Source organism: Ochlerotatus camptorhynchus, unplaced genomic scaffold (genome assembly GCF_037179485.1).
Source record: "Ochlerotatus camptorhynchus isolate MF236.1 unplaced genomic scaffold, CSIRO-AGI_Acam_v1.1 ptg000619l, whole genome shotgun sequence".
Lineage (NCBI taxonomy): Eukaryota > Metazoa > Arthropoda > Insecta > Diptera > Culicidae > Ochlerotatus > Ochlerotatus camptorhynchus.
The window spans coordinates 94,841-108,958 of NW_027041098.1; positions in this window are offsets into that span (position 1 = coordinate 94,841).

Here is a 14,118-nt window from a genome sequence, read left to right on the forward strand (position 1 = left end):
CCGAATTAGTGACACCCTCATAAGTACTACGGAGTTGGGGTACGGTATTAGGTCAGGATACGCCTCAACCAGGCGATACAACCAAAAGCATATGATTGTTTTTTTTTTTGGCATTTGCTAATAAACCCACGATCTTATGCACAGTAAGCAAACGCAGCAGCCGCTAAGCTAGCTGAGTTCTTCAATTTGTTTTCTTAGTACTGTATTAGTTAAATGTACATATATGGGACATAATGTTACGAGCTAAATAAATAAAAAGGAAGGATCTCACCCGAATAATCCTTGAAGCTCCCGAATACAGTTCAGAAAAGTTTCTCGGATCTTGATTTTGAAAAACCGCTACTCGTTGCCAGCCCTCGGAAAGAGATGCATCAAATGCAACAGTCCTGCATCTCTCGGTATCACTAAAAGCCTGATGGATGCTGGGATATTCGTTGTCCACCAGCTAAGACAGCTCCCAACAAACACCGCTCCTGGATCTCCTTTTTCACGTATCACCCGCCATGGTCTGATCTATTTCGATCTCTTCCATGACATTTTGAACAATTGAACAATCGTCAACTTTTCCTCCGACGAAGCTTCAGCCGCCAAAGAGTAAAACTCGGAAACCATCCTCTACACCTGCATCATCTAGACTACAAGCATCAGTTCCATTTGCATGTACTCCTATGCCATACTGGTTCTTACCGCCGCACCGCACTATGGCCGAAAACGCGAAATTTCACGACAAAAATCGATATCTCGAAAAATATGCACTCTAGGGGTTTGACGTCTTCGGAAGAGTTTATCTACCAGATAAGATCTTTCTTTTGGTGTAGGTGGTGACTCTTTTTTCAAAATAAAAAACCATAACTTTTAATTTATATGTTTTAGGAGAATACTTGCTCCCACAAAGTCAAAGATAATTTAATGTCAAGCAACTTTGCCAAAGACATCAAAATTCTATCTCTTCAATACATAATTCTAGGAACGTTTTTCTAAATTCAGATAGGGTGGTTCTGAAAAAAACAGTTTTTTTGCTCTAACTTTTTTCTTTCTGTTTTATTTTGAGAGCCATCTTCAAAGAACTTCAAGATCATGAGAATACGCATCTTTTGAGAAGAGGTGGGAATTGATAGTTGTCATTTTACGAAAGTTATTCCTGTTTTTGTGTAAAAAAAGCCAATTTTTCCAGAACACTTTCCTCCAAAAGGAGCAAATATGAGCAAAACTTCTACGCATATTCTGGAAGAACGTGGTTCTGCCCACAAAATCTATAGAATATTATCTGTACCCTTTTGTACCCTTGATGAGAAAAAGATGATTGGAACTAGAGATAACATTGGTTAAAAAAGACCAAAAACACCCCTACAGGGAAATTTAATTTTACATAATTCAATTATAAGGCCAGTAAGCGATTAACGATGGCCCATATTATTCATGCATTTACATGATGATGTTTAAATATATAAGTGTTTCAGATTTGTATGTAAATGTGAATGTTTCTTTTTTGTTATCAGTGTACAGCAGTAGTTTTTGTCCACAATTTCTGTTGCAGTGCTTTTATATTTACCTGTTCACTACCTATCTCAATGAGCTTACGCAAACGCAAACGCAAACAAAACATCATAACAAGAGCAAATTTTCATTAGATAAAGATTGTGATAAAGATTTATATTAAGTTCGATAATACTATGAGATTTGTTAAATATAAGATTATTCGATGTTTTGCTTCATCAAACGTGTATACGACCATTTCATAAGTCATTATGATAGGTTGCACGTTACTTTCATCTAAGCATTACGCTGTATTATAAACTGACATGTTACTTACGTTGAGAGGGTTTCGGTAATTTTTAAGCTATCATGTTGCTTACGTCATGTTCGTTTCGTCGATTCGCTAAACATAAAAAATCTAATGTTGCTTACGTCTCAAACCGACAACAGGCAAACTCGCCCTATGTTGCAAAGTAGTATTGTTGTAGGGTTGTGCGGCATAAGTTGATTTTTCAATGTGCAAATTTTAATGTTTATTATCAAAACATCGCTATGAAAATTTAAACCCACATTAATGAACGCTCTAGCTATCCTATCGCATGGAAATCTCGTTTTTGTTTACATAGTTGCTTACGACCCAATGAAAATTTGCTCTTGATAGTTTAATAAATTCAAATATTCGACATTTCGTTTGGATATACAACGTACAGTGTTGTAAATATCAAACGTACAGTTAAATATAAACCAGCAAACACGCTGTAAACGTTCATTGCTAGAATTCAATAATCATTCAAAATCAACCAAACAATCTATTATTGTAATAAATGCCTCATTCATAGAGCTTTTTGATGTTTAATCTGTGCACACTACTGCACCATTTAAATCAAACGAATGCGATCAAGACGGAAACAGATGAGTGGAAAAACAAACCGCCCATTCATCGATGTGTGCTAGATAGAGAAAGACGATTAAACGTCTAAAAGGTCTCTTGCTGTTTTTATCTCTCTGACAACTATTATTCAAAGCCAACTTGGACAGAGTGTTTTTTTTTCTCCTTTTATGTTGGCAGCATTGTACTTCATCGTAGTGCTGATTGTGTCATGGCATTTGTTTCCATACGCGTCAAGACGGGATTTAAGTTTGTGGCAGCAAGTATATACGTAAATCAGTTTAAACTTTAAAAAGATAAATTTCCGGAATACTTGGTCAAATAAAGTATGTTTGTCGTTCATTTTTGAAAATTACGAATGAGGTTTATTTTAAAGTATGGATAAGCGCAAATTATTCAACCTGTGGAAAAATGCGTCCGGAAACACTATTGATAAACGTAATAGTGTCTGTCAAGAAGTCTTCAAAATGCATAATATCGTGGAGAAAGATACGAGGGATAAAATTGCTCTAATGGTGAAGGATACATGCAATTATTTCAAGAAATTGTACACTAAGCACAAACGAAACGCAACACGAGTTTTCAAATCTAATCAGAAATATTTTGATAAACCGTTCAAACTTCCTAAGGAAATTTTAGGAAACATTTCATTGTCACCCAATGCTCAAACTCAAAGCCAGATTTTGTCAACAATCGATACCGCATTGCCCTTAAATGTGGCTAGTCGAGGTACACAAATTTTAAATTATTTAATTATAGTTGGTAAATACATAGCATAATGCATTAATCCACAGGTCGTCCGAAAAAGCGTTTGAATGAGCTTTGCTTGGAGAGAAAGCGTAAAATCTCTCGCCGTCAAGCCACAGAATTTGATAATTGTGAGCTAATTCTTCTGGAATCGGTCAGCAACGCAGCAAGGAAAAAATGGGAACACGTTTTTGTGCAAGGTAATTAAGAAAATTATAGATAACTTCGAAAATCTTGAAAATCTTCTGGAACGCCTTGACACAGATATTCCGAAACCATTCACACCAATTCAAGCTTTGAGTTTATTGTTGGCCGAATCAATGAGTAAAGCTACTTACATAAGACTAAGGAGGGACACGAAGGAAAAGAACTTGAACATTTTCCCTAGCTATGATCAGGTATAGTTGAACTTCAAATTACTCAATCTTATAAATGTTTGAAAAAGCTGTGGAGTTCCTTTTTTATCGTTAAGGTCATGAAAACGAAGGATGAATGTCGTCCTGATAACAACGAGATGAAAATCACTTCAACCAAAGCTTCTACAACGATGAGTGCACTTGCTAAGCATACGATCAGTAGGATTGTGCATCACAATTCATTGATTGAGCTAGCAGATGAAGGTAAACATAGGTTACTCTCATTTCAACAGTTGAGCATCATTTTTGTTTATAGCTATCATGATTTTTTCTTACGGGATGGACGGAACCACGGGACAGTCTGTATATAACCAAGCCGATGACAAAGGAGAAATGGTAGACGATCATTCCTTGTTTACCGTAACCATGACTCCTTTGCAAATGAAAAGTATATGTGGAAAGGTCTTATGGGAAAACGATGCACCACAATCGGTGCGATCAGTAAGACCACTTATGCTGGAGTATGCAAAAGAACAAGCGGAATATGTACTAAGAATTGATAAAGATGTGAAAGAACAAATTGACAATTTGGAGATCTTTGAGTTCTCTAATAACGATAAAAACATTAAAATTGAATGTAAATTTTACGAAACGATGATTGACGGAAAGATATTGAACATACTGACAGATACGAAATCGTCTCAATCTTGTCCTATTTGCCATGCAAAACCAAGCCAGTTTAATAAGAAAAAAAAATAGGCTAGATTTTCCAACATCCGACAAGGCACTCCACTTTGGTTGCCAGCCGTTGCACGCGACAATTAATATTTTCAATTGTTTCCTGCACATTTCATACAGAATAGGAATTCGTGTTTGGCAAGTAAGGAAACCTGATGAAAAGGATTACTTTAAACAACGAAAAGCGGATGTTCAAAAGATTCTACTCCAAGAGTTCAAAGCACACGTTGATATTCCTAAGCAAGGTGGAGCTGGATCGACAACAACAGGAGGATTATGCCGGAGGCTTTTATCGGAGCCATGTAAACTTGCATTGGCACTCGGTCTAGACGAGAACTTAATTAGGAACCTATCCGCGATCTTGCTGATTATAAACAGTCTAGATAAGGTAAACCTGGAGGACTTCGACCAATTGTGCAATGCAACATACCAGATGTATATTGAAATGTACGAGTGGTATCCCATGCCAGCTACACTTCACAAAATTTTAGTGCACTCCACCAGCATCATGGCAACTCTACCCCTATCATCTGGATTTATGGGAGAACAAGGTTCTGAAGCAAGAAACAAATATTATAGAAACGATCGACTATTTCACGCACGGAAAGTCTCAAGAGCTGCCAATATGGCAGATGTATTTTATCGGGCGATGGATTCTTCCGACCCAATTCTAGCAGCTCACAAAAGAAAGAACAACCCAAGGAAAGATTTATCTAACTGCTTGCAAGAATTGGGGTTTCATTGGTTTGAAGGATATATGGACAACGAAGACAAGACGTACGACTAAGTTGAAATATATGCACACAATAACTGTATGATATAACTGTAAAATGTTAATAAATTCTCACATTTAAATGTATGCATTACTGTAACTTTACTCTGGATTTTTATTCTTTATTAGAGAATAAGAGATTATAGATAATATAGTATAGCTTCTTTTTGTGAATTTAAGTATTTAAAAGTGTTTTTTTTGTAATTATTTAGCCCGGTAGGGTTGCTTTTGGCTTTTTTTTAACCAATGTTATCTCTAGTTCCAATCATGTTTTTCTCATCAAGGGTACAAAAGGGTACAGATAATATTCTATAGGTTGTGTAGGCAGAACCATGTTCTTTCAGAATATGCGTAGAAGTTTGGCTCATATTTGCTCCTTTTGGAGGAAAGTGTCCAGGAAAAATTGACTTTTTTTACACTAAAACAGGAATAACTTTCGTAAAATAACAACTATCAATTCCCACCTCTTCTCAAAAGAGGCGTCTTCTCATGATCTTGAAGTTCTTTGAAGATGGCTCTCAATATAAAACAGAAAGAAAAAAGTTAGAGCAAAAAAACTGTTTTTTTCAGAACCACCCTATCTGAATTTAGAAAAACGTTCGTAGAATTATGTGTTGATGAGATAGAATTTTGATGTCCTTGGCAAAGTTGCTTGACATTAAATTATCTTTGACTTTGTGGAAGCAAGTATTCTCCTAAAACATACAAATAAAAAGTTATGATTTTTTATTTTGAAAAAAGAGGACCACCCTAGTAACCACTTAAAGGAAGATCTTATCTTGTAGACAAACTCTTCCGAAGACATCAAACCACTAGAGTGCATAGTTTTCGAGATATAGATTTTTGTCGTGAAATTTCGCGTTTTCGGCCATAGTGCACCGTGGGAAAGCGAACCCGTTAGTGTGGCCTAATCCTCTAGCGCCGTGGTGTGCACCGCCACCGTCATATCTTCAATATCCAAACTATGCAAATACGTCTGTACCTCAGCATGTTGCTTTACCATTAGTGAATCGAAAAATTCAAACTCCTGCACCGCTTAGTAAAATGTTTTCGGATTCAAATCCGACCCTGACACTGCGAGCCCCTATTGATTCATGTACGAACCAAGGATTAATTGCACCTGCTGCATCAACTCAATCAGCAATCGTTGAGCCTTCTGTCAACTATAAACAGTTTTACATCAAACCATTCGACCCTTCAACTAATGCTGAACATATCGCCAGGTACATCTGCAGCAAAACCGATTGGGCTAGGACCTCGTTCCGCTGTCAGCGCTTGACGTCAACCGCTAGTAGGGGACGCACTCTAAGCTTCGTGTCCTTTAAATTATCCGTATTGGACGACCCGGTTTACATTAACACCATTACCAAAAATGCCTTTTGGCTCAGTTTTGTCAGTGTGGATCCATTCATACCTCGCCGTAGGAAGTTGCAATTAGCTACTGAGCTTGTTCTCTCAGGTAATTGCATTAATAGTATATGCCCTGCCGAAGCAGGAAATGATCACTACGCTGCCGTACAAAGTTCTTCCAACAAAAACGCAGGATAATGCGGTATTACCATAGAGGTAACTCTAAGACCACTGGGTCCCGAAGAAAATCATTATTATTTTTGGCTCACTCAGTACCAGAACAACGGTCCCAAGCAGTCCCAAGCTATTTCACTCACCCCTGCATGTTCTGCATGAATCCACACACCCCTGATGTTATCTGTCAAACTTTCATAGCGAATCAAAACAAATATAGTGTAGTAATAGAATTTCAACTAGAATAGGGTACGTTAATCGTTTGCTTGGGACCAATAGGCTACTAAAGTGGTGAGCCAATTTAAAATCGTTAGTTTCGTATTGATTGTTGGTATTACTCTGCTACCAGAATGTCGGTGGCATAAATACATCTGTAGCAGCGTACAAACTGGCCTGTTCGGATGCTTGCTACGACATTTATACCCCGTTCACATTTTAGCCTATATCACGTAATATAGGCTGTCTTGCAATGAGCACTTATACATAGGATTTCCAGTGAAAACTAGATGTATGAGTGCTCATTGCAAGACAGCGTATATCACGTGATATACGCTGTAATGTGAACGGGGTATTAGGCTTTTACGGAAATATGGTTAAACAGCAACACGCTCTCTAGACAGATATTTGGTTTGGACTTTACTGTCTATCGTACTGACCGTTCTCGAGAAACGAGCCCCAAAAATTCTGGTGGTGGAGTTCTACTTGCTGTTCGATCAGTCTTTCAATCTCGGCAGCTCAATCCACCTAGGTGTACTGTTGTCGAACAACTGTGGGTGTCCATCTCTCTACAATCGAAAGTAGTTTTCGTCTGTGTGCTGTATATGCCCCCGGACCGCCTTGGAGATTCCGAGTTGATTGATCAACACTTACATTGTTGTTTATGCAATCGATCAGTTCGTACCGAAGAAAACTCCAGTCATATCAACTCACCCTCCATGGTCAAACCCTCGTTTGAAACGCCTTAAATCATCTAAACGGGCTTCCTTGAAAAAGTTTTGCAAACTGCGAACTGACGTGTCGAGAAAGAAATACATACGCATGAACAAGCAGTACAAGCAGCTCAACAAGCAACTCTACCTAGAACACCAGCGTTAACTACAAAATAAGCTCAAATCTAATCCTAAAAGCTTCTGAAATCACGTGAATGATCAACGAAAGGAATCGGGTCTGCCCTCTACGATGTTCAGCGGGGATCGAGAAATGTCTAATGTGGATGGTATCGCGGATCTATTCAGATCACATTTCTGCAGTGTTTTCGTCAACGAGGAGCTCTCTGACGAACACGTTTCAAATGCAGCAAGTGAGGCTCCCATACGTTCAGTCGTTGAATCTCATCCACCTTTATCGAGAGATGACGTTTAAACAGCAGGCCTTCGCTTAAAAAATTCTTCCAGTATTGGCCCGGATGGAATTCCGTCTGTGGTGATTAAAAACTGTATAGGAGCCTTGAGCGCACCACTAGCATTTATATTCAACCTCTCGTTGAATTCTGGAATCTTCCCTGATGGCTGGAAGAATTCTTTTGTTTTTCCTGTCTTCGAGAAAGGCGATAAACAGTCAGTAATCAACTATCGAGGCATTGCGGCTCTGTGCGCAGTTTCAAAACTTTTTGAGCTGATAGTTTTGGATTATTTTAAACACACTTGCTCCACCCAACAAACAATTGCCTATTGAAGAAACGACTTCTTGACGATTTTATTCCACTTCATGCTTAATAATACTTGTACTATTTTTAATAATAACTTCTGTTCAGGCTTTGTTCACACAAATCTGGAGAATTTATTCAACCACAACATCGAAATATTTGGTGTTGAATAAGGTATGTCTAGAAAACTTTTATTCGACTTACAAAAGTTGTAACAGAGCTTATTTGATCAAATTTTTGATTATTCAGCGTTTATTAGACATCTGTACTTCCTTAAACAGCGATGGTATAAAGGTGTATATAGACGCTTGATTCTCATGTGAAACAATGTTTAATTATTACATCATTATACATTTATTAAACGATTAATCAACTACGGGATAGTTAATCCGAAAATAAGAACGGCACGAGCAGGGTTGTTCTCGTTAGTGATTGTTGTGTCACATTATTTCTGTCGAATTTATCACATACATACATACACACACATGTCGTTAAATGGGATTCGAACCATGACCTTCCGATCACCAGCCGCTTGCCTTGCCATCTGAGCTATCCTAGAATACATCATATGAGCAGCTAAATAAGCGATAAAAGCTTGAATCTGAAAACCTATCAGCACTTCGAGCCGTAACTCTAGCTAATTCAAGGAGATGTGAGAATGATTAATTCATTCATAGTTGTTTAACATTAGACCAACGTTACCTCTCCATCTCTCTAATTTCGATGGAAAGGATGTTATTCTTTTCTATAGATCTATGAATTGGTTGTCGTGAGTGATACGATTTATGATTACGATTTAAATTAATTAGGAGTAGAACATAAATAAAAAAAAAGGTTGAGGCTGGGATTGAACTCGCGACCTTCTACTTGGAAAGCGGAAACGGTAACCACTATGCTACCAATTTCGTTTTGTTGTTAGTCTGAAGCACTGTTGTGGAATAATGAATGAATACGCCGTTTGTAAAGCATGCAATTAAAACATGGACGCATAGTGGTATAAGAGCTATTATGCTGACTGTATTCACCTTTATTCAGCAATATTGTTAAGCAATGCAATGGTATCTAGTAATGGAGCTAGAAAACAATTATTAGACGTATAATAAAGCATGTTATTAAATCAATTGAAACATTCGGATTAAAGCGTCAATGTATGTGCAAATTACACTTATTCAGTATGTTATTAGATCAAACTTCTGGTGTTGAATCAGGAAGACAGTCATCGTTTGTATAGATTTTAATAAGTATATTAATCAAATCAGAGCAATCAGTGGAATAAAGGAGCATCATCGATCTCAATGAGGTTTTCTGAGCACATAATTTGACAACCCGTTTTATTCAGCATTGTACACTGTTATAAAGCATTTATTCAATCTATATGCTTATTTGTGACTCTGAATTGTTTTTGGGCAGTGTTGTGGAATAATGAATCTAATGCGTCGTTTATAAAGCATTTGCAAAGCATTCAACTAAAACATGGACGCATAGTGGTATAAGAGCTATTTTGCTGACTGTATTCACCTTTATACAGCAATATTGTAAAGCAATGCAATGAAATCTAATAATGGAGCTAGAAAACATTTATAAGACGTCTAATAAAGCATTTTATTAAAGCAATTGAAAACAGTCGAATTAAAGCGACAATGTATGTGAAAATTACACTTTTTCAGTTTGTTATTAGATCAAATTTCTGGTTCTGACAGCCAACGTTTATAAAGCTTTTAATAAGTAAATTAATCATATCAGAGCAAACGGCGGAATAAAGGCGCATCTATCGATCTCAATGAGCTTTTTTCAGCACATAATTCGACAACTTGTTTTATTCAGCATTGTACACTGTTATACAGCATTTATTCAATGTGTATGCTTATTTGTGGCTGTGAATTGTTTGTTGGGCAGTTACGTTACCTCCGAACAACATGGATTTATGCAGAAGAGATCCACTGCATCAAATCTCGTGCAATACACATCTTTTATAATTCGCGAGCTTGAAAAAGGCGAACAAGTTGATGCTATTTACACGGATCCTTCTGCTGCGTTTGATAAAATGAATCACAAGATTGCTGTTGCCAAATTAGAGCGATTAGGCTTCCATGGTCCCCTTCTTAATTGGCTTCGTTCTTACCTCACCGGTCGTCAAATGTCAGTGAAAATAGGTGACCGTATTTCTCAGTCGTTTCCGGTTTCTTCTGGTGTACCCCAAGGTAGTCATATTGGGCCGTTCGTATTTCTGCTGTATTTGAATGACATTCACTATTCAATCAGGTGTCCGAAGCTATCTTATGCGGATGATTTTAAACTGTACTTTATCGTAAAGGATCGTAGTGATTAAGTTTTCCTTCAACAACAGCTGGACGTTTTTGCTACTTGGTGTCACACGAATAGGATGTTATTGAATGCTTCCAAATGTTCCATCATCACTTTCTGCAGAAAAAAATCACCCACCTGCTTTACGTACAGCCTTCATGGTCAGACACTGAATCGGGAGACTACAGTCAAAGACTTAGCAGTCATGTCGCCAGTAAAGCATCTTCTCAGTTTGGCTTTATTTTTCGCTTTGCTAAAGATTTCAGAGACACTTCGTGCTTGAAAACGATTTATTGTTTACTACTCCGTTCGACACTGGAATACTGTTCAGTAGTTTGGGCGCCGTTTTACAATAATGCCACGAATCGACTTGAGTCTATTCAGAGTCGTTGTAACTTGCCTACAACTTCTCAGTGCTCGCCGTGACGTCGCTAAGGCTGTCTTCATAGCCGATCTCTTGTGTTCGGACATTGACTGTAGTCCAGTTTTGCAACAGCTTAACATCAATATAAGACGAGTCAATTTGCGAACCCACTCTTTCTTTACGATCCCGACTTCTCGCACAAACTATGGTGCAAACGAACCAATTACTAGCATGTGTAAAATTTTCAATAAATGTTATAACTTTTTTGATTTCAATGCTTCCCGTGCTAGCCTTAAGTATTTATTTTATAATGTTTTATCATCCTGATTAAGTAAAGATAAATGTTTCCTGATTAAGTTTAAGTATATATGTATCTGTAGGATTTTATGTTATCTGTTGATACGAAAAGAAGAGGTTTTCCGACCACTTGAGAAGGGGCAAGTTTGGTCCTTCTGAAGTGGGCTTTTCCCTCTCAAATAAACAAATAAACCAAAAAAAAGGGGTACCAAATAGCTTGCCGGGCGAAGGAAAAAAAAACAAAAATTGAACAAGAACCAGCGGCAGCAACAACCGGCAGCAGCAACCTGAGTACTTATCCAATAAATTATCACTACGGGGCACGCGTAGGATCAATTCTACCGCGGCACAAGCACAATTTCACACTTAATTAATTGAATATTTATCACAGCACTGCGAAATAAACTATAACGTTCGCCATTACCAATACTATTCAAAGGAGAAGAGAACCAGAGGAGTACGAAAAATGGTGAGAATGGTGTCAATAGCTAAGTGGCAGCAGGAGTGGGATGCAGCAGAGAACGGTAGATGGACACACAGGCTAATACCGATTCTTCTGGGAATGTGGAAGAATCACCAGAGCACGTTATCTTCGAATGTCCTAGATTTGATGCTGTGCGAGAGGAGATGCTCGCCTTTAGCGCGGAGAATGTCGTCGAAGAAATGTGTCGCGAGGAGGGCACCGTTAACGCCATCAGCAGAGCAGTAATGCAGATCAGTTCAGCGCTGCAGCGAAAAGGGCGAGAAGACCAACTAGAAAGTAGTAATGTGCTCACACAAGTGCGAAGTGAAAGTCGAAGCCGGGAGAACCCTCCGTCAGAGTAGGCTGAATCTACCACCGGGGATAACCGAGTAGAACGTGACGCTGGGAGCTAAATGGCTCACAAATTGGAGAGACGATCAGCGACCGTTAGCTGAGGTTATGTGAGGTGCGTAATGCACAGCCCCCTCCGAAGTAATACGACAAGTGGTTCCGGGGAAAAAGGGCAAGGCGTCCAAGGAGGTTTTAGTGCGGTAAGAATGCCACACACCGTGTCACCGCGACCGTGCGCCCGGTCGTCAAGCAGTGGCATGATGGCCTTTTGAAAGTTTCCTTCTTGCCAAAAAAACACACGCACACACATTTATATAAAAAAAATCCAATTTTGGCCAATGTCCACCGAAAATAAATAAAACTACTTTATGACTTAAATTGAAATGAATGAGCGTTAGTTTCGGGATCATCTTACTGTTAGAGTTATCTTAGTTTTGATCCGTAATACCAACAATCAATACGAAACTAACGATTTTAAATTGACTCACTGCTTGACTAGCCTATTGGTCCCAAGCAAATCGACTATCGTACCCCATTCTAGTATAAATTCCAGTACTACACTATGTTTGTTTTGATTCGCTATGAAAGTTTGACAGATAAAATGAGGGGTTAGTGGATTTTCCTATGTTTCGAGGGGTGAATCGATTAGCTTGGGACCGACGATAGAACCAGAACTGAGCCAAAAAGTTGAGCTCGTTTCTTCGGGACCTTCTGGTCTTAGAGTTACCTCTATGGTAATACATACTATGCTAGATGTATGATTGGTCAACTTTTTTGTTACTAATTCTTTTTTGGGGACTACTTTTGTCCCTCTCCAGGCTTTGTCTGGAGATTCAGGGTCGTTTGAAGGGCTCCAGGAAGAAATTGGTGGAAATACTTCCCTTTTTAAAAAAATGCAAGGTGGATCCAACAAAAGAGATGGAGGAAATAGGGAATAGCGTGGTTAAATAATTCGATAATACAGAAATAGCTTAGTTTAACATAGTGTATTCGTGTTTTTCATGTTTTAGGCGTTAAATTTTGGGAAAAATTGGGAAAATGAAGGAATCAAGGGTTACTGGCACATTACCGATTTGATGCGTCGTTTGGCTGGCTGACATCGACCTAGCGTGTTGGTTTTCAAAACTCGGCGGTCTTCACAAAACGATCCAGACGACGGGGTTCGATCACCAGCCGGGAATAAGGTACGAGCGGACCACTGGAGGCGTTCACTAGCTGCATCACTGGATCGGATCTCTACACTCGCAGGTTTGAAGGGCACACCGGCACTTAAACAATGGCTGCGTCGGAAGTTCCTCTTCGAGCGACGGCACGCGGGAAATACGGGTTTCAATATCTCACTTGATTTGTTCACTATTAGAGTATAAAAAAATAATAACTTTTAGCACTACGTGCGACTGCGACTAGCAACGGTGTTCTTCGTTCCCCTATTAGAGACCTGTCCCACGGTGACAGACCGTTTTATCGGCCTCGGTGTGATGGTGTTGATCGTCTACCACACCGACGATAATCGTGGTAGTCAACTGTGGCTGTGCCTTGTGGTAACTTTTGACGGAAGGTGCATTAAGGGTGGGAATAGGGATGTTCAGGAAGTGGATATTTTCGTGGAATTCGATTTCAAATTCAATTTTGTTTTAATCAGTTCAATTCAATTTTCATTTTAACTAAGCTACTCGGTAAAAACTAAAAGAAACTATTTACAAAAATAATGTAACATGTTTGATAGGTTACATTTTACAACTCAATGTTTCAATTGAGGTAAACTATTTATCTTATAATTACAAAAGCAAACTTAAAATAACAATTATTTGCAAATGCAAAATGAAACTTGCATAAAATCCCCTTATTCTTGGGCAGGGCCTGACTATGTGAATCTGATTTTGATCAGTGAACGGGCACCATATGGTACATTCTGTCACTATGAACCTGTCATTTCTAATCTATCTGAACTATCCTATCCGCATCCTATCTCTGTCTTATCTCATGTCCCAAATGCCAATGGTTTGAATATCTCAATATATAAATTGGAAATTACGTTCAATCAAATAAACCCATACCCCACACACTTGGCCAGGCTTCAGAATCGTTCAGTGGGCAATGCGCTCTACACTCCATGTTCCCTTTCTTTCAAATTCACCCCAAATTTTATATTTTACCCCTTTGAGTGTTGATTAATCACAATGAAACATTGT